The sequence below is a fragment of the Excalfactoria chinensis genome, chromosome 6, assembly GCF_039878825.1.
Source record: "Excalfactoria chinensis isolate bCotChi1 chromosome 6, bCotChi1.hap2, whole genome shotgun sequence".
NCBI classification, from domain to species: Eukaryota; Metazoa; Chordata; class Aves; order Galliformes; family Phasianidae; genus Excalfactoria; species Excalfactoria chinensis.
In genome coordinates, this window is record NC_092830.1 from 8945189 (window position 1) to 8970373 (window position 25185).

The 25185-nt window shown below is 43.2% G+C and overlaps 2 long non-coding RNA genes across 3 annotated transcripts; one reads left to right on the top strand and one right to left on the bottom strand.

The window, feature by feature from the left end:
* Nucleotides 1-7108: 7108 nt before the first annotated feature.
* Nucleotides 7109-10334, bottom strand: LOC140254461 (uncharacterized). The gene is made up of 3 exons (XR_011904221.1): nt 10248-10334; nt 8397-8520; nt 7109-7187 (listed from the first exon to the last, which is right to left on the bottom strand). It is a non-coding gene; the product is annotated as an uncharacterized lncRNA (long non-coding RNA).
* Nucleotides 10335-16962: 6628 nt separating this feature from the next.
* LOC140253741 (uncharacterized) lies at nt 16963-24551 on the top strand. Of its 2 annotated transcripts, XR_011903968.1 has the most exons (6): nt 16963-17019; nt 21043-21166; nt 22425-22502; nt 23303-23396; nt 24014-24261; nt 24373-24551. It is a non-coding gene; the product is annotated as an uncharacterized lncRNA (long non-coding RNA). The 2 variants fall into 2 exon arrangements; XR_011903967.1 differs by having other exon boundaries at nt 24014-24551.
* Nucleotides 24552-25185: the final 634 nt, after the last annotated feature.

Sequence of the window (25185 nt, forward strand, 5' to 3'; positions counted from 1 at the left end):
AAACAATTCTAGCCAAGGATACCCTAATTAAGGATTTAGGTACTTAAGCACATATTCGAGAATTTTCCCCTGATCACCCTACCCACACATCAAGTCTTCCTACTCCTATTGCCAGAGATGCACTAATTATGGCTCACATAATCCAGTCCATCAATTGGAGCATAAAAGACATTACATTCTCTATAGCTATTGGGAACCAAGGAAATACCCTGGTGTATTCCTGGATCCCAAAAATCCATGTGAGAGTTGAGCCTCAATCACAGAAAAACTAAGAGGGTACCAGGAAAACAGAGAAAATGAATAAAATTCCTTAAGACAGTGAAACTCAAAAACACTGTCTCAAAACCATTGTGAGCTGAGAAGTCAGATGCTGCACTGTTCGAGTTAACACTAATCACAACAGTTTGCTGTCTACTTGCTTTTACATGTTCACAACCTAATTGTAAAGGAGGCCAAAGGCCCTGCTTGGCTATGGAGCATACCAACTAAGCAGAAATCTAGTGACACACACAATAATCATAACAAATCTCACAGTTCATTTCCAGCCCTTAAGTAACCAGCTCTGCTTCTTTCATTAGGGAAATACAGAATTAAGTAGGAGTTTCGCATGCAGGCTCACATGCCACAGTAAGGCTATAACAAACAGCACCTGAATTCGAGTAGACTGGGACTATGATAGGTAAGGGTTCAGTTTGTTAGTCAGATCGAAACTCAATGGTGCTTTCTCAGCTGTCCTGGAATGTAAACAGCATTGTAAAATATAAATTGTGTTATATACAAGGAAAACTAAGAAGCTGCATGCACTGCAAAATACACATTGCCAGGGCACATAAGCTGCTAGAAAATAACCAGAGAGTAACAGAAAAGATTGCTGACTTCCACCCCCACAATCATCAGGAGGCAAGAAAGTGCACCCCCACACACAACAACATAGGACCCCAGCAATAACCTGTGCAGCCACAAGAATGACTGGAACATATGCAAGAGATAAGAACTGTGTAACTGCAGAACTGATCCTTTGTTCAAGTTGCGACCTTGGCACCTTGGTGGAGTGTAGACTGCCCTCAGCACCCAGCACTGTTTTGCTCACTGCACCACCTTGCTTAATTGAATAAAGCTATCCCTTTATTTATCACACTAGACTTTGTCTGACTTTGTCATGGGAATCTGTAACAGGGACATTATACTAGACCTTAAGGAGCAGTAGGTAAAGCATCTACTGAAGACACTGGGCAAAGAAGAGGAGGCCAGGAAGAAAACTAGGCACAAGAGCAGCCTATGAGGGAAATTGCAGTGCCAGCCTTGAAGCTTAACAGGTTCCGTGCTACTCAGTTACATGCGCTGGGAGCCATCAGAGGTAAGCGGAAATAACTGACAGCCACCACAATACTCTTTCTACACTATCAAAACAGCACAGCAACATTGACAGCTAAATCCCATAAACAAGCGATTGCAATTAGAAGAAAGCATAGGGCTTACCTGAGGAGGTCAGATCATCTTGCCAGCATGGGAAAACAGAGCCAATACATCTGTGTATATTGCTGATGCCCGTTCCATTCAAAATTTCCAGCAAGCTGAAAGGCAAGGTATCTAAAACAGGAGAGAGAAATATAAAGCCACAGTGGATCCTATTAAACACATTTAAAGCAACACAGGCCCAAAGACTGCTCAGCCACCGTAATTCCCTCTGCCACAGGTAAGGAAGGAAGGCAGCAGTCCCTTGGCTTTCTGCCTTCACCTGTGCTGCCACTACACTGTAGGCTGCCCACCCTACACAATTGACCTCTTAACCTCCTGGGTGAAAAACATCCACTCTTCCTTAGGGGTGAATTTTGAACCTACAGCGTGCCCCACAGTTGCTTTCCCAAATGCAATATGGTGAGCAAGGCTAACAGCAGCACATTTACAACAGGACACTTTCTGCTTCTGGTGTTCAAGGGAGATTTGACTACAGTAATTGTTCTGTTTCCTGTATTTAAAGAGGCTGCATTGCATATCATGGTTTTCATTTTATTTAACCAAGTGGATAACAACAACATGACTAACCTAGAGATGGATTTAATAACTAACAAAATAGACTTGAAAAAAGGGCAATTAAAGGTCTTAAAAGTTCCCACAGGTGTGGATGAACATTAAAAATACTCGTGGAATCACTAAATCATTTGGGTTGAAAGGAACATTTAGAAGATCACCTAGTTGCAATTGCCCTGCTGTCAGCAGGGACACCTCCCTCTAGACAAAGTTGCTTCATGCCTCATCCAGCCTGGCTTTGAAAGCTTGGGAAGGGGCGGAGGGATTCATAACCTCAATGGGCAACATGTTCCAGCATCTCACCACCCTCACAGTAAAACATTTCTTTATGATTTCTAGTACAAATCTACCCTTTTCCAGTTTAAAGCTATTTTCTTCCATCCTGCTACTGCACACCCTTAAAGAAGTCCCTCCCCCATAGCCTTCAGCACATCAGCAAGCACAGGTAAGTCCTAATCAAAAACAGTTAACGCTGCAGGTGAGATGAGGGAAGAAAAGCAGTATGTGATGCAAAGTGGAAAAGTATAAGTCCTAATGATGCTTGCCTGGATGTTCCAGAGCAAACCTTCAACAAAACAGCTCTGACAGTGTTCATCCATACCTCAGCACCTCTGGAATTAATTGAGGACATATATGCATTCTTTGTTTTTATTTTATATATACAGGCAGCAGCTTCCAAAGTTTAATCAAGGCAAAAAGTTGATTAACTGCCTTCAGATGAAGCCTGCCAGCAAACAGCCCTCTACCTATGCACTGTGCATTTGTCGTGTGCTGTTTTGCCTTCGAACATTTCTGTGGCACCCCATCCCAAAAGCTCACCACTCACCTCAGCAGCTGGCTGGAAGATTAGCTCTACAGCTCACATCAGAAAGGACCACTTTTACAGATAAATGTGGAGGAAACTGAGGAATTCTGACTGTGCATGAGGAAAAAGGGCCAGAACAGAAAGAAGTACAGAAATAGCTTTTGCTTTGCAACGAAGACAAGCATTTCTAGGTATACATATGCAAAATGAAGCTGAAGTACTAAGAAATACCTTCAGACCAAACAACCCAACCTGTGTAAAAATAGCGTTCAATATAAGTAGTAGTACTACAAACATGTCTCATCCATTCCTTTCAGCAAGCAAATCTCTCTAGTCACTTAATGGCAGTCACCAGTTAACCGAGTTTGGGGAGAAACTTAGTAGGAATAGGCAGGACTTGGGAGGAGTTTGATAGAATGGGGGCAAGACTTTGGCTTATCCATAGCACATTTCAAAGGAATAAGCTCCTGGAACTGCAGATCTGAAACCTTCAGATAAGAAACTGGACCAATCACCGTAAAAGAAAGCTCGTTCAAACTGACTTGACTATACATTGTGCATGTCCAAGAAGGAGTGAAAAGCAAGAAAACATTCAAGGTATTAGTTAGCATAGGACAACCCACTGTGTAGAATGGTTTAGCAATACCTGCTTTGGGTAATCATGAATGTACAATTTGCATGGTATAAATATGACTGCTTGAGGGACACTAGTTGCACAGATCGGGTAGTGGAAACTCCACATCCTTCAGGTGTATATACCTTAAATGAACTACCTTACATTGTGACTCGTTAGTCAGAGTGTTGTTCTGCAGGTCAACTGCACTGTTCCAGCAACTGGTTAATACAATATGGAGAAAGCTTTTAGTTTGTCTGTTAAGCTTCCTAGCAGCAAAAGCTACTCATTCCCTATATGCTGTGATCTACTTGCTTCCCACGTGCACACAACACAGCTGCCAGATTTAATAGACTTGTCAGACTGCTCTGCCCATAGAGCAGCAGAGATGACAGGACAAACATGAAGTAGCCAGCATGTCAAAGTGAAGCTACGGCCACATTCATTGAAATGTCGTGTTACTCTTGAAAATAAAATTAACGCCATTAGTTAAAGAACACTCAAAAGGATTTCAGAAATGTGAACCCGTACCTGCCTTCAGTGACACTGCAGAACTGGCTTCCTCTTCCATCAGCTACAAACCTGAGGACTCGAGTTGATTCCTTGTCAAAACATCCTGATCAACAATTACACTTTTGGCCAAGCAACACGTGCCTGTACCCCAAAAGAACATAATATTAACTGACAAATTAGTAAAGAACACCCCTCCCCAGAAGGAATTATGTCCTTACCTTACTTTTCTGAAAGAAATCAAAGACTAGTTAATAAAAGAAGGAAATTCTCACTTAGCACTTAAACCCTCCCAGGCACAGCTGTTGCTGCAGAGTTTCTGCAACAGCTGTGTATGCCTCTTACTACTAATCCCTTCACTTCCCCTGGAGGTACCCATATCACCTGGGAGCGGTTACTGTGGAAACCACAGACAGTTGGTCTTCCCTCAGAGAAAGTGTTACTAAGAGGGAAGTGAGGAGGAAGGAGGGTATTCAGGTGATGTTATTGAACAGTGCAGCAATCAAAACTACATACTAAAGCTGAGAGGATTTGAATCAATTTATTTTTCCAGCAACAGGAATTTCAGAACATCTCCTCTGCTCAAAACAGAGATAACAGCCTCGGTGCCGCTCACTCCACATTAGATAACAGTGCCACATAAAACCTCAAGTGTCGGAAAGAAGCTATGGGAGTCAGTGAGGCAAGGTGTGCAACAGAGCAAAACCAGAAAAGGCAAAATGCTGTCTACACAGCTTCAACCTCAGCTCAAAGGAAACAAACCTATCCGCAACCATGGCAGGGCAAGCGAACATATCAGAGGCTATCTAGGAGACAGGAAGATGAGGGCCCCAATACTGTGGCTGTGTGGGCTGGCATGGTCTCCCCTTCTTAGTCAGCAATTGAACAAGCTGAACAAGGTGATCCTTTACTCAGCCCCAGTAAGGACTCATCTGCAGAACTGTGTCCAGTTCTGGGCTCCCTAGTACCAAAAAAGACAGGGACCTCTTGGAAAAAATCCAGCAGAGGGCCACAAAGATAGTGAAGGGACTGGAGCATCTCCCCTATGAAGAAAGGCTAAGAAAACTGTCTGCTTAGCCTTGAGAAAAGACAACTGAGAGGGGATCTAATTCAGGTTTATAAATATCTGAGGTGTGGGGGCCATAGCAGCAAGGCCAGTCTCTCTTCAGTGGTGTGTGGAGACATGACAAGAGGAAGTGGACATACTATGGAACATAGGAAGATCCACACAAACGTGCGCAAGAACTTTATAGTGAGTGCGACGGTGCACTGGAACAGTCTGCCCAAGGGGGTTGTGGAGTCTCCTTCTCTGGAGATATTCAAGTCCCGCTTGGACTCCTACCTGTGCAACCTGGTTCCTTCCAACCCCTACAATTCTGTGAAGTAAATGGCTGGGAAAGACACAAAGCAGTGGTCACAGTTATAGATGGTTAGTGAGCCCTGTGAAACAGGTTGGCACTGTGCCTCCCTGCCAGCCACACCTGTGAGTAGGCTCTTAACAGGCAAGAGAAATCACAAGTAGTTAAACATCAGAACAAGCCATTTACACAAAAATGAGCAATTTCAGATGGAAGAAAATTGCTGGGCAAGTGCTGAGGTTTAACCTCACAGGTGGGAATGCACCACACAGTCACTAACTACAGTGGCATGGGGAGAGAATGGGGGGGAAATTATATAACACCACATAGATTGATATAAGCCTATTTCCTAAAATAGAGAAAAGGATATGAATTATAAGCTTATATACATAAATGGATATAAACAACTGGTGATGCACAAGTAATTGCTCACCACCTCCTGACCAATGCTCCAGCTAAACCCGGAGCAGAAGACAGATGAACACCCACCCCCCGTAGGTCAGATTCAGGCCACTCTCCTAACTCTGCTACCTCCCAGCTCCTTGCACACTTTGCTGAGAACAGCCTCAACTCTGTACAACAATGCTTTACAACACCTTCAATAATAATAAAAAATATTATTATTAATTAATAAAATGATATCAGAGTTATCAACTAGAGAAAAAATTAAACCAATATGCCACGCACTCTGAATAAAGCAATTACAGCCCAGTTGAAACAAAGACAGTAAACTGGAGACAGCTCTACCTTGGAGGTGATAGCTGTGACTCAGAAGATAGCTCTCTTCAGACCTGTCGATCACAACTTCTATTAACATAACATGCATTAATACAAGGGCACAGATTTCTCTCTTGACATACTCAAAATACAAACAAGACAAAGCAGCCTGTCTACAGACTATTTCCCAACAGCTTACCTAAGATCCTCATGCACTGCACAAAGAGGCATTCACCATTGATGGGCCACAGAGGCAGGAAGCATTTCTCTAAACCACACAGCCTTCACAATCCTGTCTCGTGGACAAGAACAAATCACGCTACCTGAAGGCAGAAGTTGATTGGCATATCACTTCCCCAAGCAGCTAATGGAAAAACAAGTCCAGGGGGTCACAGAAAAAGCAGCAGCTGTCTCAAGTGGCTGGAACATACTCTAAGCCCAGGCCCCTGCAAAAGATTTATCTACCTGGGAGCTCTCACGTGCTATCCAGAGAACCAAGATTACAAAGGCAACAACCACAGCACATTACAAACTACCTCTTTCTTTTTAAAATAAGAACTAAATGAGAATTTTTCATCCTCTTCTGAATAAATCCCATATCCAAACAGCAAAATAATTATACACTGTCTTACTGAAGCACCTGTGTAGTGTCATAGGTAAGACAGCACACTCAGAAGAAAAACAACTAAATAGAAAGAAACTGTGATCAGGTTCTAAAGAGTTAAGCTGACGCCTACATTCATGCAGTAGAGGCATTTTCCTACATAAAACCTTGAACTTCAAATAGCATATAATACAGAGACAGCACGATGGATAACTTGAGACATCAATACCACAACAGAAGATGATAAAGAAATGAAGCTAAAATTTAATAAAAACATGAAAAAAGAAACATAACAGGCTCTCATGCCGTATCAGTTGTCACAGCATGAATCATCAGCTTAAGCACAGCATTAGAAGACATGCTTACATGACATGCTTACATGACTTTTAGAACATGACATTTAGAACAAGTTAATAAACATTTGGTCAGCTCAGCATGAAGTCAGATTCATCTCCACTCACCTGTACTCCTTTAGTCAATGAAACAGTTGCTCCCATATAGAGATGTCCAGTACAGTCAATGAGCCGAGTCCTTCACAGAAAGCAACTTCTTGTGGAGGTACCCAGAAGAAGGTTAGTAATTATGGACAACTGCATTGCACTCAAAGGGAAAAACACCAGTCTTAAACTGATCAGTTATGATGCAACTACACCTAGTTCACATCTCACACCAAAACCCTTGGAATCAGCTCCACATTTCCTCTAGCACTTCCTGTCTGTGGGACCATAGCAGCATTCAGTACCCAAATAAGTCAGTACCCATCAGAGCTGGTATTGATTTTAGACTCTGATTCACAATGTGTAGTTTTTATCTAGGCTAATTTAGTAGTGATGGACAGTACTACTTTAAATAGATAACCATACATTACACAAACTTATTTTCTAGGGAGAAGGTGTCATGCACAATTAACTCTCCTCGTTAGAAGAGTCAGCACCCTGCAAAGAAAGCACTGGCATTCAGGGCATGCATTTTGGCACATGGAGTTTTGTAACGCTTCACCAATTTATGATGAAACCAAGGCAAATATCACACTCAATGATTTTTCATTTTCACAAATTATCTCCATGCACTCAATTAAAAAAAAAAGTAAATCCTTAGATATCTCTGAAAATAATGATCCATAATCCAACCTAAATACCCAACACATCTCTCTTGATACTCCTTAATCTCTTAGCTTTTGTTTCCTCAAAAACATGCATTCCATTTGAAAAGCATTAAAGCCACCTGCTTAATGCACATTTTCAAGCTATTATTATACACCAAAAATACCCGGAAAACAGCATGATGACCCAAGTAAACATCTTAAAGGGACCTAAAAGAAAAAAAGTCTCACAGTATATTCTGGAAAAAAACGAAGGGTTTGTGGAATAAATGCCAATTAGGAAGTTTAAAGATGCCAGAAACCACCTCATTTTTAACAACATATGCACCAGTGAAAGGAACCTAAAACTGCAGAAACACCTTGAATCAGCCAAATAAACCCTCCCACCCCAAACAAGACTATTAGCGAAACAAGAACCACAAAACATCCCTACTCAGACAACAGAGCTGGTTGAAGTAGGCCTGCTACAAGCATACACCTCAAAAAGCAAAGGAGAGAGGGATTACACATTGCTTCAGTCTATTGCAAAGCCAGGCAGATGAAAGGACTCACCATGCCATAGAATAAGGAACAAGTGAGCCACATAACGGCTAAAACCCTCCTCCGAAGCTTCATACTTGCTCAATTAGAGCGTGCCAGCAAAAATAAAAGTGTACCTGGTGTACAGCTCAGTTCTACATCCACCCACATCAGCTGGGACTTCCTGTAACTTCTTTCTAAAGGTCTCTGGATGAGCCGCCAAAAGATTAAAATCCATCAGATTCTGTATCCTTTCTTCCACTGTGACAACAGAACAAGATAAAATGTAACTCAATCAGATCATTCACAACACATAGTATATGAAAGCATACGTACATAAAGCAGTTCCAGCAAACACTGACATTTTAAAGTACCTAAGACAGAAATGAGCTCCTTCACAGTAACAGCAGAACACACTCACGGAGGAGCCTGCATAAACATCCCTACCCTTGTTTTACCTCTGAAGAGATCATGTATTTTCAGACTGCCATTCCTTTTCACCTCCAAAAGGTAACGCTGTAAGGTAGGTTCCTAGTTCTGCTCTTCACAGAGGCTGCCCTACAGCAGAAATTAACAGCCTGCATAAATCAATAACTTGCAGGACTGCACTGCAGACAGCACTGCAAAATGGGTTGCTCTTACTGAAGTGAGAATACATTCTGTGTTTTAAGCAGCCCACATCCTAGATATAGCTTCAAAGCCAGTAATGTCAGCTAAAATGAGAGTAAGTGAACTCTCACTTGAAGACAAACTGCTGGAAGCTACTGAGATAACATTACTCTGGAATAACCATCAGGACCAACAAAACTCCAGCAAATAATCTTCACAGACCATTCTCTCTGCAGGAAATGAACCCTCAAAGCTAACTACTTCATTAACTATGACACAACGTTAAGAATCCACCAACTGGAACTTCTTAACACCTCTCCTTTCCCTCATACACCTGATATCAGAAGCTTCAAATCTCAACAGTATGTGAGCTGCCAGCCAGTCTTTAAAAAAGTAAAAAAAATAAATCCCAAACAATAGCAAGTTAGTAACTACAGAAGTAAAAATAAACTCCAGTAATGCCATTAATAAACTCAGTCCTTCAAAGAATGTAAAAAAAAAAAACTTGTGCTCAAACAGCTGGAGACCCAAGGTACAAACTGTCCCTACATTTGCCAATTAAAACAGCCCTGCTCCAACTGATCCAAAGAAGTCAAGTCAGTCTCTGTCCACATCGAGTGTTTTCCATCAATATGAATGGAGGCAGCTAAGGGACACCATGCAGCACAATTAACTTCAGGAAGGAAACATTCAGTGAAGACTCCTAACAAAACCCTCTCTGTGATATGCCCAGCTTTACAGCCTACTCGCACAGTACTGAATAGAGAGTATAATGAATGCACTCTAGCTCCTGGGATGTTATTTTTTCCACCCTATGTAAATGTTACATGACTGTAGTCTCTGTGGGGATTTACTCTGAAGACTCTGTAGGAATTACAAAAACAGTATTACCACTGAACACCATCTTCTATTCAGAAATCAACATTGGCATTCAGACTCCCGGCCACAAAGGGATGTCTACACGTCCCTAAAGACCCTGCTCCTTATCAGAGCAAGATTCGTAACCCTACAGGAAGTGCATGTAACTTCCAATTCTCAAAATCTTCCCTTGTTTTGCATAATATAATCACTTGCTTGATCTTTACAGTTGCTCTTAGTAACCGCAAGCATTACCTGCTAATTTATGAAACCTATAAGCTGAGCAGGCTGCCAAAACATTTACATTATACGTCAAGTAATAACCTCCAAAACTCACAGTTGTAGTAGAAACACAGTCCTCAGAAACATGTTCTTACAGAGAGAAAAATAGCTAAAGCTTAACGTACACATGCATGAAAGAAAGGAAAGACTCACCCAATAGAGGCCTTCAGTCTGCTGGAAACACTGAAGCAAGCAAACAGCAACAAGTATTTAACAGGTTATTAAATGGAAAGACTCACCCAATAGAGACCATCAGTCTGATGGAAACACTGAAGCAAACTCCACCAAAGAACAACCTCAAAGGGATGCTGCTCCAGCCGTGGTCAGCCCTTAAATGAGGTCTAGAGGAGGTGGAGTCAGGCTCTACCCCATACAGAGCACAGCTGAATTACCCTCACCTGTGCTCCCAAAGCTGACCTGAAGCTTGCCTCAGCTGATTAATCAGTGGTTCAGGCTGTGATTACATATACATATACATACATGCACAAATGCATATACTAATACATATGTATTTATTTAACATGCAACATGAGACTGAGCTCAGCTGTCAGGTTTTCAAAGGTACATTAATGTAACTAGAGGATGGCAATATACAAGGGCTGCAGAGAATTTTCCTTTTGTAATTCTGTACTTAACAGTGTATGTGTCTCTGTTGTGCTTTTGCCTTGGCGTGCAGCTGTGTACCTCTTAGGTGCTAGATACACTTCCTGAGTGGAACAGGAGAGAGAACTGGGAAAGTGAATGTACAAGGATCCGCGAGTTGAGAAGAAGACTGTTTACTGAGTAAATCAAAAGCTGCATGACTAAGAAAAAGAAAAGAACAAATTCATTCACTACTCCACACTGAGTAGTGAATATATGCTACATACTCCAATATATACTAAAAAGTCCATACCCACTGGAGGAGTGGTGTTGGAACAGGCAACATCCAGGTGTCCCAAACACAACTATTCTGTGATTCTGTGAGTCTGCCTTTATGATCAAAAAGTGGCAACAGTTCATACTTGTCTTCACACAGGAGAGCTTAGCCCTGCTAGAATCAGAGGAGCAGAGAAGCATGCAGTGAAGCCCAGTGCCCCGTGCCACATCTGGGCTGGTGCAGGAAAACGAGTGGGGAGAGCTGCAGCGTGCCCGCTGCGCCTCATCCTTTGCCATCTCCAACATCCCATCTCACGGACAAAGGCTGATACTGGTTGCATGGCCACGGAACTGTCATTAGTGGGCTCCCTGTGATTCACAAAGCAAGACAAGAACATCTGTTCTCAGGTGAGAAAATAAATGGACAGTGCTCTGCCTTTTGTTGTTATAGCCACCAGCTTGGGATCCTTAACGGACTGGCAGGGGACAAAAATGCACCAGAACTTTTCTATAGCCAAAAGGCGTTTGTGTCCTTGTAGCAGCAGGTAACACAGACCACAAAGCTGAAATTCTTTTGCACAGTCACCAGAACACATCAACGTCTTTTTAAATGAGGAAGTGGTGAATCACAAGGACATGGCAGAACATGGCACAGTCTTGGATGGTGTGTGATGCTGACATCTCCTTCCTCTTGGTTTAGAAGTTCATTTGGGCAGAGGAAAGAAGCCATCTTAAAAAGATGGCAATCTTTGCTCTTAGCTATACAGGTGCAGTCTCTCAGCACAGTGCCAAGTCTCAGTGTGCTGTTCCAGACCATAACTTTGCCTTCTCCACAGTGCACAGTCCTTCCACACAACCTGAAAACTGTCCCTTGTGAATCCCTGTTTTTGGAGATGTCTGGAGCTGGTGCACTAGTGCTTGCTTGTGTGTTGCCTTCTTCCCTAATGGTGAATCTCATCTTCCAGACAGGATCTTGTGGCCTGGGTTCTTCAACCACATCTCATCCAGGTATGCATTATAATGACATTCTTCTACTCCACAGCTGGCAGCAAGAAGTACCACAGATGTCCCAGGTGGGGATGTGCAGCCAGTGACCAAACCTGACTAGAAGGAAAGTGCCAGCAGTTCCTGGGGTCTTCTTGTACTCATTCTCTCATCTCCTGCTGTGAAAACTGGGTGAAACCCCTGCTTGGCCCTGCAGTGCTGCAGCTTTGAGCCTCGGCAGCAGTCTTAGGGCTGTAGCATGAAGTGCTGCTTATGCATCTGTTTTGCAGCAATGCTGCCGGGCCACCTGCATGTTGCTTGCAGCATAGCCATCCACATCCCAGATCCCATTGACTCGGCACCTCCACATCACCAACTGACCAGCCAGCCAGCCCTGAGCTGTCTCTGACCATGGCCCTTATAATTTGTTTGGGACACCAGGGCCTCGGAGTTCCTTCCAAAGTAGCAGAGCCCGTAAGTTCTTAATTTCTATCCCATCCTCCAACCCCCCAAGTGCCGCCTCTTGTGTGCTTCCTCCCTGCACTGTGGTGACTCCTCCTTGTTTAGGAGTTTCCTGTCACACTGTACTAAATAAAAGACACAGCTGATACCCTGAACCATTGCCAGACGGAGGAAACGGTCGATGGTCGAGGTGGAACGACCCTGAGGAGAGACAGGCACAGATCCTCGCAAATACCCAAAGAGTGGCAACGTGAGTCCTAGGTGGGCAGGATACGAGGGACCCGGGGAAAAGAGGTGTCTCTGTGGGGTTGGCTGAGACATCGAGGACAGTGGAGTATTTTGCTGGGGCACGTGTATGTGTTTGAGAGGACAAGGGGTGTGAAAATGTATTGAAAAGGGGGTGGGAATTTGCTTATATGTGTAGCATCCCCGTTCTACAGGAAGCTCTCCAGAGGATCAGGAGGAAGTGTTCTGCCTCCTTAATAGCTCGAATTAGCACTGGATAATTAGAGGAGACTTGATGGTTATGGGCCAGGAGGGAGTTGGGCTTTCTTGTGTATGTAGAGTGGGCTGGGGTCATTTGCCATTTGGGAGGGACAGGTGTCAAGGTGATCTTTGTTTGTCTCAATCTCCTGTTGGACAATAGTGCATCTGGGGGTCAGGAGAATTTCCTAGGGAGTGGTGGGTTGTGTTGGGTGCAGCAGGAGCACCTGAGTTACCTGGGACTCTCACAGAGCAGTGAGTTTCTCTTACAGTTTCCTTCCTAGGCAGCCGTGGCCATGAGCTCCCTGTGGTGGACTGCTGTCCTGCTCCTAGCCCTGACAGTGTCTATGTGCCATGCTGTTCCAACCTACCAAGATTTTTTGAACAGTCACGTGGACTTCCCCATGACACCATCCTCGAGTACTAACCAATATTGCAATGGCGCAGCGTGGCATGGGTAACCCTGGAGCATGCAAAAGCCTCAACACCTTTGTGCATGCTCCACCCACAAGTCTGAACCCTCTCTGCGTAAACCAGCCCAATCGGGCTCTACGTACTACTCAGCAGCAATTTCCTGTCACAGTCTGTAGTCTGATCAGGCGATATCCAACCTGCACATACTCTGGCGCACAGTTCAACCATCGGGTCCAAGTGGGATGTTGGGGAGGTCTTCCTGTGCATCTGCAAAACACCTTCCCATGACACTTGCCGCTTAGAACATGCCTTATTCTTTTGAGTGTCCCTTACCAACCCTGAGTCTGTCCTCACTCTGTCCACTGCTCTTCAGCTCAGAGAAGGTGTCAAAGTCTCTGGCACCCTGAATGCTGCTCCTTAACCTTGGTATCCCCTAAAGCCTTGGGAGGTGCTTAAGTCCCACTGGGTGCCCCTAATTTCCTGAGTCTCTTCTAGCAACGTTGAGCCATTTCCAACCCTCCAGAAATGGTTGCATTTAGGCTCACAGACACTCCCTTTCCAGCTTTTACTTGCATAGAAGAATACAAAATAAAACAAGATAAAACAAAAACAAAAAAAAAAAGCAAAACAAAACAAAATAAAAATAAGAGTTCTTCATCAGTAGTGTTTACAGAGAAATTCTTATTGGAATAGCTATTAAAAAGTACCATAAGGTATCCATGCAACAAGTTTAACATGTTTAATTTTGAATCATAGAATCACAGAACGGCCTGGGTTGAAAAGGACCGGAATGATCACCTACTTTCTACCCCCCTGCTTTGTGCAGGATCACCGACCACTAGACCAGGCTGCCCAGAGCAAGATACAGACTGGCCTTGATTGCATCCAGGGATTGGGCATCCGCTAATTCCTTGAACAACCTGTTCCAGTGCTTCACCACCCTCTGTGTGAAAACCATCCTCCAAATATCCAAACAAAATATCCCTTATCTCAGTTTAAAACCATCCCCCCCTTGTCCTATCACTATACACCCTCGTAAACAGCCATTCCCCCACCTATTTATATGTTCCTTTCAAGTACTGGAAGGCTACAATGAAGCCTCCCCGGAACCTTCACTTTCTCAGTATCTCTTTTGACAACCTTTGCCCCATAACAGTTATTTCTGCTAGCTGGTCTCAGGTATAGGCTGAAAATCCTTTGTGTTTTGCTGGGTAATGGAGTCCTCCTACTTACCCAGGGCAAGGGAACACCAAATTCCCTGGACAAGAGTTGTAACCAATGTCCACAGCAAAACGGGGACCTTTATAAAAAAAAAACCTGTTTGCTGGGTAATGGAGTCCACCTTTATATAGAAAAGATGCTTTCATGATTCACAAGCCTGGCTGTGGCAGGGAGGTTGGAACTCAAAGGTCCTTGAGGTCCCTTCCAATCCACACCATTCGATGATTTCTGCCATGACTCATACAATGATTTCTGTGATTTCTGGTCTCTGCCATGAAGCAGAATGTCATCTATTCACCTGCTGACATAAGCATTTTACTGGCAGCCTTAGCTACCATGTTGTTTCTCCTAGATGTGCTCACCGCTGGAAACTCCTCCTTCCAGGTGCTTCCTTCTCTCACTGCCTTCCCTTATTCAGGGCAGTAGCCTAGAAGGACAACTCTTCACGTATCAAGCCTCCCCAGCACTTCCCTGTTCTGGTGGGAGCCTGGGTGACAGTCCAATTAGAAAAGCAAGCTGATGCTGGGACCAAGGATTCCCTCAATGGTGTGCAGCTGTCCAACACCTTCCCTTGCACAAAGTGCTGGCCTCAGCCCTATGCACTATAACCAATGGAAATGGTCAAAACAGCTGCTTTTGCAAAGGGTGTCTTTATTACTCAGAAATGGGGTCTTTCAGGGAACACTGGACCTGCTGACACAGGTAACTGGGGCACTAGATGGCTATGGGGAACCCTGAGAATTGCGGGTATCTGGGGAAGAGATGCTGTCTGTGGGAGAGCCGCTGGGACACGTGGGCCAAAGGGAAGGGTCTGTGCTGATTTTGCTGCACAGGGAGTCAAACTCTGCTTCAAAGGAGCGGGAGAATGGGCCGGATCCGCTGCAGAGATTCTTTCTTTCTCGGGCAAGTACATCCTCTTTTGCTGCCTCCTGCAACTCTGCTTCACCTCCAGTTTGGCCTCTCTCCTGGTCACGGTCAGGATGACCTTGTCCTGGAGCTGTCTCTTCTCTCTTGCACACTCTGTGAGAATGAGTTTCAGAAAGCACTGCTAGCTGATGGGAACTAAGAGCACGCTTAAAAGACATTGCAACATTCATCCTAGCAGCATACTGCCAGCAGCTGAGTTGGTCATCCAGGATCCTATCACCACAAATGCTTCACTGCCAAATGCAGCAGTATTCTGGGGAAAAGCCAACTCACTGACATTCGTGCCACATCCATGAGAAAACAATACAGGTCATCACCAGCTGAGGCAGCAGCACAGCTATAAGCACTGCCATCAGTGGGTTGTAGCGCTATCGTAGGAACTTGAGAACCACAGGCCTTGTGTGTTTCCCAGCATCCAGCCCTGAACGAAATCAGATAATGCTGTGTGTTACCATCCCCTGCTACAGACAGTGTCACAGTGTGCTTCATGGACTCAAGGGATCCTATTTTTCATCACTGGATACTTCTGTCTCTGGTGAAGAAGCACCAGAGGACAAGGAGGATTGCTTCCACTTCTTGTTGGGTAGGGAGAGGCTGCACCAGCACTGCCCACATATTCCTCTGGGCCGAGGGCTGAGGCTGCACCCTGGGGTCTGGGCTTTGTCTGTGGGCAGCGCTGCAGAGCAGAAGCCCTCATGCTTTCACCAGCTCGTGTGTCCTGAGCTCCCCACCAGGACATCCCCCAGGCTGAATGTTGGGCTCGAGCCAGACCAGGGGAGAAAAACTCCCGCAGGCTCCTGCCACACAAAGTCCCTTGACTCCATTACCCTTGCCTTCCCACCTGATGCTCCATCACTGCTTCAAGCCGTGACTTGGCATTTCAGCTACACGCAGAAAGTAAAAATGCACATGAATAAAACCTGTTGATGACCCATCTGCCTGTATGACCAAGTGTATTTTTCACTCCGGTAGCCAGTTGTCCTTCGTGTGCACTACTAAGCGATTTGCAGAGATTTTCAAGGTCTGCAGAGAGGCTATAAGAAAAGAGAGGACACATTCTATTCTTTAGCAGGGTGTGTCATGATGGGGAAAGCAGAAATGATTTCAAACCATGGATTAATTCAGTGACACACGTTTGCTTTGTACACACTTGCACGTCAGGTCATATTCCGTCAGACTGACCCTCTACTGCCATCTGTCACATAGCAGCAACGTGTAATGGGATGTCAGTGGGAAGGTTCAGACTCTTCTGTCATACCGATGACATCTGTCTCTGATGTTGCAGGACAACTTCTGAAGCAGCCCTTGTATATTGCCATCCTCTAGTTACATTAATGTACCTTTGAAAACCTGTCAGCTGAACTCAGTCTCGTGTTGCATGTTAAATAAATACATATGTATTAGTATATGCATTTGTGCATGTATGTATATGTATATGTAATCACAGCCTGAACCACTGATTAATCAGCTGAGGCAAGCTTCAGGTCAGCCGTGGGAGCACAGGTGAGGGTAATTCAGCTGTGCTCTGTATGGGGTAGAGCCTGACTCCACCTCCTCTAGACCTCATTTAAGGGCTGACCACGGCTGGAGCAGCATCCCTTTGAGATTGCTCCTTGGAGGAGTTTGCTTCATTGTTTCTAGCAGACTGATGGTTTCTATTGGGTGAGTCTTTCCTTTAAATTACCTGTTGGATACTTATTACTGTTTGTTACAGTGTTTCCAGCAGACTGAAGGCCTTTATTGGGTGAGTCTTTCCTTTAAATAACCTTTGGGCTATTTATCACTGCTAACTTTTTGGATACTTACTACTGTCTCTCTTGTACTATCTTTGCATTATTGTTGCTAAACATCACTGTATGTGCATGTATACATTATACTTTAGCTCTTTTTTTTCACTGTAAGAACATATTACTGAGGACTGTGTTTTCACTACAAGTGTTTGATTTGTAGCAGCAATTCCAGTCTTATACGCTTAACCTTTACATTTCACGTGTATTTCATGATTTGTCATAATCCATAAACTGTCATTATATGAAATAATGCTTTCCCATTAGAGATCTCACTGCACGTTTCCTTTTGTTATGTTTTGAAAGCAGGTTTTCATTTCATGTGGTAGCAGAATTGCAGGTCAGAGACTAAACAGGTGACAGCATCAGGTAGGAAGCTAGAGCTGACTCGGGGGAGCTCAGGTGCACACAATGCAGCTGACAAGAAGGGGTGGAGCCAGGATCCTCCCCTTTGCAGTCCTCATTTAAGGGATGTTGGGGGTTCCTTTTGTTACAGGTATCTGAATAAGGGAGGTTTTCTGTAGGTAAGTGGTGGGCTTTATTAATTTTGTTCCTGTGGCTGTACTTTTCTTTAAGTAAATTTTAGTTTTCTGTGGTTTGGGATGCTTTTTCTAATCAGTCACTTATACCTTCAGTTACTTCAGAGTTGAGAAACATTGTTAGTGTTCCAACAACAGCTGCTTAGGAAAGGAAGTCCTGCTGCTGTGTAGTACTGTTGTTGTGGAGAGCTACCATGCCTGGGTGAGCCACTTTAAACAGGCAGGCTTGTCTACTTTTATTTTTCCACTTTTAAGGGAAGGAGTAGCATCGAGTAGCATCTTCTCAAAGGTGCAGGAGAAGCAGGAGTAAACAGGTATGAATTATGGACCAAAGCTGTGAAGTTTTGTAAGTTAGGACATAAGAGTTGTCTCTAGAGTTTCTTTTTTGCTGTTTACCTTATTTTCTCAGGCTTACAGATACACTTTTATTTCTGGTTTATATTCATTATTTCAGCTTAGGGCAGTGTGAATCTGCCTGTTCTAGAGAAAAAAGCCTGGCTTGATAGGTCTGAGAGGTGACTCATGAATGTCATTGTCTAGTTCAATTGCACTTTAGTACTAGTGGAAATGATTTTTTTTTTTTACTCAAATGGACACAACTGTGAGTTTTGGAGGTTATTACTTGACATACAATGTTAATGTTTTGGCAGCCTGCTCAGCTCATAGGATTCATAAATTAGCAGGTAGCGGTTGAGGTTACCAAGAGCAACTGTAAAGATCAAGCAAGTGATTGTTATGCAAAACAAGGGAAGATTTTGAGAAGCAGATGGGTTTTGTAGTTGCTAAGAAATCCACGGGGTTAGTGAGAGTGCTTACAAATTGAACAAGGAGGAGGTGTTTGGGTAATGCTGCATCCGGTTTGTCTTTTGACACAAATCTACCCTGTCTAAGGTTGAGGGAAGGAACAAGAGGAGTGTCTCAAAAACATGAAGGCTGAACAAGCTCTAGGGGCCTATCTTAATTTTTAGCTTTTTGTAGTTGTTCTTCAGTGATGTTTCTATTCAGATCTCTTAATGACTCACTTAGTTGCACAGCTGGTAGGGTGTGGCCATCTTTTTCTTTTAGACCAGCTTTGACTGCTCTGGTTGCTTAGGAATGGTCCACTGTAAAGTGGTTGCTTGTTGTACTACTCGTAAGTTGAGATTTCGATGTAGGGAACTTAGCTAGTTAAATTTGAAGGTGGGAGTTCACAGGTGAAAATGTAGTGGGAGGTGTAGCAGTAAAGAAAGGATCTGTGTGTGCCTATTTAACTTTTGGCCTTTCTATAGGCATTGTTACTCTCCTTCTCCTTTTTGTTGTTGTCTCTTATATTTGTTATATAGTTTGCTAACTATTCTCAGTTGTTTTGAGTAGTCTGCATGCTTTAATGGGATTGATGTTTTGTTTCTTGATGTGTCAAATACTCAACTTGTACTGTTGAGGAAATATGACATGCAGGATTTAATAGCTCTTATTTGAATAGCAAAGGCTGTCCTTAATGGTGGTTAAATTGTGCTCGGAGGTAATATTGATATGTTATCTGGGCTCAGGAGGAGCTCTGGAAGTAAGAATTAGGCTTTTCTGCGTGAAAGGTTGGATGTTATGTGTGAGAAAGGAGTCAGGTATGTGGAAGTTAATTGCAAGTTCGACCTATTAGGGTAGAGACTGGAGTCACGGAATGGCTGAGATTGTAAGGGACCTAGGACGGTGTCTTCTCCAGCATTTGTGCCTAGGTAGGGCTACAAAGGGCAGGTGGCTCAGGACTGTATCTAAACAGCTCTGAATATCTACAAGTAGGCAGACTCTGCAATGTCTCTGTGTAAATTTTGCTGGCCATTCTCGGTGAGGGAACACTAAGGAATTTTTCTTAATGCTCATAGGGGAATTCCTGCACTTTAGTTTGTCTAAACATGGTACACTTCATGCTGCTGGATGTCCTCCTTTGAGGTGGTGGTAACCCACCTCCTGGTACAGGCTGGGATAACATTGTCCTCCGTTGCTTCGAGGGTGTATTGCTGCTTGGTTCTCTTCCTATAATGAGAGGAGAATGGAGCCAGCCTAAATGAGTTGTGTTTTGGGTTGGGAATCTCAAATTAACTATGGGAGAGTATCACAACCTTCCTTTAATGCTCTTTTGGCTGTTTATCATTCTTCTTGTGGATCAATTTGGGAGGCAGCTGAGCTGCTGGAGTCTCCAAGAATGGATGGGTGCAATATTTTCAGTTATGAGTTCCACTGAGTATGCTAAGGGGGTTGAAATCAAGTAGCTAGCTCTGCCTCAAGTTGCTGGGCCTGGGGTGTGACGGCAGGAATGCTACTGATGAAGCTTTGCAGCTTGGGACTTATTTATCTACTAGGCTTTGTCTGAAACAGAAACATTTATTTTTGCTTGAGACTACTCATGAGAACAAAGACTGACTTCTTTGGTTCAGTTGGAGCAGGGCTGTTTTAATTGGCAAATGTGGAGAAAGTTTTGACTTATTTGTCTTGCCTGTCTAATTTGTACCTTGGGTTTCCAGCTGTTTCAGCACAAGTATTTTTTTACCTTCTTTGTAGGACTGTGTTTATTAATGGCAGTACAGGGGTTTATTTTTCCTACTACAGTTACTAACTAGCTTTTGTTTGGGATTTATTTTTACCTTTTTAAAGACCAGATGGCAGCTCACATACTGTTGAGATTTGAAGCTTCTGATATCAGGTGTATGAGGGAAAGGAGAGGTGTTAAGAACTTCCAGTTGATGGATTCTTAATGTTGTGTCATAGTTAACGAAGTAGTTAGCTTTGAGGGCTCTTTTCCTGCAGAGAGAATGATCTGTGAAGATTATTTGCTGAATTTTTGTTGATCCAGGTTGTTATTCCAGAGTAATGTTATCTCAGTAGCTTCCAGCAGTTTGTCTTCAAGTGAGAGTTCACTTACTCTCATTTTAGCTGACATTACTGGCTTTTAAGCAGACCACTTCCTAGATATAGCTTAAAACACAGAATGTATTCTCACTTCAGTAAGAGCAACCCATTTTGCAGCGCTGTCTGCAGTGCAGTCCTGCAAGTTATTGAATTATGCAGGCTGTTAATTTCTGCTGTAGGGCAGCCTCTGTGAAGAGCAGAACTAGGAACCTACAATACAGCGTCACCTTTTGGAGGTGAAAAGGAATGGCAGCCTGAAAATACAGGATCTCTTCAGAGGTAAAACAAGGGTAGGGATGTTTATGCGGGCTCCTCCGTGAGTGTGTTCTGCTGTTACTGTGAAGGAGCTCATTTCTGTCTTAGGTACTTTAAAATGTCAGTGTTTGCTGGAACTGCTTTATGTGCATATGCTTTCATATACTATGTGTTGTGAATGATCTGATTGAGTTACATTTTATCTTGTTCTGTTGTCACAGTGGAAGAAAGGATACAGAGTCTGATGGATCTTAGTCTTTTGGCGGCTCATCCAGAGACCTTTAGAAAGGAGTTACAGGAAGTCCCAACTGATGTGGGTGGATGTAGAACCGAGCTGTACACCAGGTACACATTTTTTGTCTTTTTTATTTTTGCTGGCACAGTCACTTACTCTAATTGAGCAGATATGAAGATTCTAAGGAGGGTTTTAGCTGTTATGTGGCTCAGTCTGGTTCCTTATTCTATGTAGTTTGCGATAGCCTGAAGCAATGTGTAATCCCTCACTCCTTTGTGCTTTTTGAGGTGTATGTTTTTTAGCAGGCCTACTTCACTTAGCTCTGATGTCTGAGTAGGGATGTTTTGTGGTTCTTGTTTTGCTAATAGTCTTGTTTTGTGTGGGAGGGTACGTTTGGCTGTTTGAAGATGTTTCTGCAGTTTTAGGTTCCTTTCACTGGTGCATTTGATGTTGGAAATGAGCTGGTTTCTTTTATCTTTAAAGTTCCTAATTGGGATTTATTCCACAAACCCTTTGTTTTTTTTCCAGGATATACTGTGAGACGTAATTTTCTTTTAGGTCCCTTTAAGATGTATATTTATATTTTTTTGTTTGTTTGGGTTGTCATGCTGTTTTCCAGGTATTTTTGGTGTAGAATAAAAGCTTGAAAATGTTTGTTAAGCAGGTGGCTTTAATGCTTTTCAAATGGCTGGACATCTGCCACTGCTTTGTATGAGCAGAGAAATGGTGAAATGTTATTAGTAATACTAGAAAGCATGAGCTATTGCTCTGTTTAGACATAGCCAGGATAAAGCATATTCTATATAACTGAGGAAGACGGAGCACTGCTGAGGGATGGGGCAGTGGTAAGTTCAGTGTTTCTTGTAATACCATGTGAATCTGAGTTATTCAGCTGTACAGCATTACCTCCATCTAGCTGGTATGGAAGTCAAACTCTCGCACTGGTTGTCCAGTGTGAGGGTGTTAACCAGTGCTGTACTATGCTGTGTGAAGGTCTCTTACTGGAAGGCTGTGGATTAGAGGTCAGAATGGAATGTGAATTGAGACCCTTGGTTTCTGGTTGCAGTGACATTGTTGTCTTCATGGAATATTGCAGCTGAGAACATCCAATGTATGCATTAGAGTTAGTAGGTATGCTCCTTATTGTATATACTTTTAATTACACCAGAGGAACTTGGAGCAAGTGGGACTGGGCGAGTGAGAGTAGTCAATAGTAAGTAACACCTGTCTTGACTTCGTTTGTATTTCTTGACTTTGGTCATAGGTGTGTACTGTGTTCTGATTTCTTTGCACCTGCATAGAATAATTGAGAGCTCCTTAAAACTGCTTTCTGTTAAATTAAAATACCTATCCTTTGTCTTCCCACAGGCCATGGATCCATTTATTAGATACCACAGGTAAAATTCCAGCTCCACTGAGGCCCGTAGTAAAGGTTTTTCAGTGAAGGTATGATTTTTGCCCTGGTTTCATTATAACTTGGTGACATGCTACAATACAGTGTGCCAAACTGCGTACCCTGAATGCCAGTGCTTTCTTTGCAGGGTGCTGACTCTTCAAACAAGTACAGTTAATTGTGCATGACACGTTCTCCCTAGAAAAGAAAACTTTCTGTAATGCGTGGTTATCTATTTAAAGTAGTACTGTCCATCACTACTAAATTAGCCTAGATAAAAGCTACACATTGTGAATCAGAGTCTAAAATCAATACCAGCTCTGATGGGTACTGACTTATTTGGGTATTGAATGCTGCTATGGTCCCACAGACAGGAAGTGCTAGAGGAAACGTGGAGCTGATTCCAAGGGTTTTGGTGTGAGATGTGAACTAGGTGTAGTTGCTTCTTAGCTGATCAGTTTAAGACTGGTGTTTTTCCTTTCAAGAGTAATGCAGTTGTCCAAAATTACTAACCTTCTTCTGGGTACGTCCACAAGAAGTTGCTTTCCGTGATGGACTCGGATCATTGACTGTACTGGACATTTCTATATGGGAGCAGTTGTTCCATTGACTAGATTGAAGGAGTACAGTGACTTCTTAGAGGAGGGAGGCACTCTGAAGGTGCAGTTCTCCGTACTGCTGAGAGATGGTAGTACAATTTGTATTCCGAGCAGTCCAGCCACACAGCAATTGCTGTGCATCCTCTCAGAGGATCAGCTTAGTGACATCAGAAACCTGGGTAGCCTGGAATCCCCAGTTAGATTTCTTACCTCAAACTCTTTCTCTGGGTAAGTGCTGTTATGTTCCCTCTTAGGCAACTTACTGGTGGTAGTGGGATGTCTAACACCCCCACACCCCATTATGTGCTTGATGAAGCGGCAAGTGACCGCCCATGGAAGATTGCATAGGTGAGTGGAGATGGATTGGACTTCATGCTGAGCTGACCAAATGTTTATTAACTTGTTCTAAAAGTCATGTAAGCATGTCCTCTAATGCTGTGCTTAAGCTGATGATTCATGCTGTGCTTAAGCTGATGATTCATGCTGTGACAACTGGTATGTTATGATAATTGGTTATGTTTCTTTTTTTTTTATGTTTTTGTTAAATTTTGGCTTCATTTCTTTACCATCTTCTATTAATTGGTATTAATGTCTCAAGTTATCCATTGTGCTGTTTCTGTACTATATGCTATTTGAACTTCAAGGTTTTATGTAGGAAAATGCCTCTACTGCATGAATGTAGGTGTCAGCTTAACTCTTTAAAACCTGATCACGGTCTCTTTCTATTTAGTTGTTTTTCTTTGGTGTGTGCTGTCTTACCTATGACACTACACAGGTGCTTCAGTCAGACAGTGTATAATAATTTTGCTGTTTGGATATAGGATTTAATCAGAAGAGGATGAAAAACTCTCATTTAGTTTTTAATTTAAAAAGAGGTAGTTTGTAACGAGCACAGCATATTGTCTTTGTAATATTGGTTCTCTGGATAGCACGTGAAACCTCCCAGGTACATAAATCTTTTGCAGGGGCCTGGACTTAGAGTATGTTCCAGCCAGTTGAGACCACTGCTGCTTTTACTGTGACCCCCCTGGACTTGTTTCTCCATTAGCTGCTTGGGGAAGAGATATGTCAATTGACTCCTGCCTTCAGGCAGCGTGAGTAGTTCTTGTCCACGAGACAGGATTGTGAAGGCTGTGTGGTTTAGAGAAATGCTTCCTGCTTCTGTGGCCCGTCAATGGTGAATGCCCCTTCATGCAGTGCATGAGGATGTTAGGTAAGCTGTTGGGAAATAGTCTGTAGGCAGGCTGCTTTGTCTTGTTTGTCTTTCGAGTATGTCAGGGGAGAGAAATCTGTGCCCTTGTATTAATGCATGTTATGTTAATAGATGTTGAGATTGACTGGTCTGAAGAGAGCTATCTTCTGTGTCACGACTATCACCTCCAAGGTAGAGCTGTCTCCAGTTAACTGACTTTGTTTCAACTGGGCTGTAATTGCTTTATTCTGAGTGTGTGGCATATTGGTTTAATTTTTTCTCAAGGAGAAAAATCATGTTGATAACTCTATTATTAATTAATAAAATGATATTTTTTATTATTGAAGGTGTTGTAAAGCAGTGTTGTACAGAGCTGAGACTGTTCTCAGCTAAGTGTGCAAGGAGCCGGGAGGTAGCAGAGTTAGGAGAACAGCCTGAATCTGACCTACGGGGGGTGGGTGTTCATCTGTCTTCTGCTCGGGGTTTAGCTGGAGCATTGGTCAGGAGGTGGTGAGCAATTACTTGTGCATCACCAGTTGTTTATATCCATTTATGTATATAAGCTTGTTATGGATATCCTTTTCTCTGTTTTAGTAAATAGGCTTATATCAACCTATGTGTTGTTATATAATCTCCCTGTCCCACTGTAGTTAGTGACTGTGTGGTGCATTCCCACCTGTGAGGTTAAACCTCAGCACTTGCCCAGCAATTTTCTTCCATCTGAAGTTGCTCATTTTTGTGTAAATGGCTTGTTCTGATGTTTAACTACTTGTGATTTCTCTTGCCTGTTAAGAGCCTACTCACAGGTGTGGCTGGCAGGGAGGCACAGTGCCAACCTGTTTCACAGGGCTCACTAACCATCTATAACTGTGACCACTGCTTTGTGACTTTTCCAGCCATGTACTTCACAGAATCACAGAACTGTAGGGGTTGGAAGGGACCAGG